Source organism: Coregonus lavaretus (genome assembly GCF_964263955.1).
Source record: "Coregonus lavaretus genome assembly, chromosome: 1".
Taxonomy (NCBI): Eukaryota; Metazoa; Chordata; class Actinopteri; order Salmoniformes; family Salmonidae; genus Coregonus; species Coregonus lavaretus.
Genome location: NC_139988.1, coordinates 15,595,657 through 15,596,440, shown reverse-complemented (window position 1 = coordinate 15,596,440; position 784 = coordinate 15,595,657).

Here is a 784-nt window from a genome sequence, read left to right as displayed (position 1 = left end):
GTCTGTGATGGATGAGGATGAGAGATACATATTCTTGATTGAGCTTAGAGTGAGCTTTGGAGAATCTAAGATTCACTTGGTTGCGTGGCAACAATGCAGAGAGGTGTGTATAACAGACCTCCAATCATACGATTGGTCAGAGCGGAAGTGCATACGGGGCGGCAGTAAGCCTGGCTGTCAAGAGCATTGGGCCAGTAACTGAAAGGTTGCTGGTTTGAATCTTCAAGGTGGAAAAATGTCCCGTTCTGCCCTTGAACAAGGCAGTTAACCCCAAACAACAACTGCTCCCAAGGCGCCGATGATGTCGATTAAGGCAGCCCCCCGCACCTCTCTGATTCAGAAGAGTTGGATTAAATGCGGAACACACATTTTAGTTGTGCAACTGACTAGGTATCCACTTTCCTTTCCATATAGGCTTACTGTATAATGAACAGTAGCTGACAGTGTTGTTCTTTTATCCTACTTGGAGTAAATTAGTGAACAACAATGCCCAGGCCTCTACTTCCGGTCTATACTTACTATCTACACCTTATGGACAGAGTTAATTTTACAATAATTCTATTATATATATATATATATATATATATATTTTTTTTTTTTTTTTTTTTTTTTGCTCCTGAACTTCTTCTACTCTCAACCTCTCCGATCATTTTCATGATGTCCATCCGGTTTGCTTCTAAATGCCATATCTTTCTAACTGTGCTCTTTCCCAAAAGGGAAAGAAAGGGTTGTTCTTTCTTTTGCTGACTCCTAGGTGCCTCGGTCTGCAATGTAAAGATAAGAA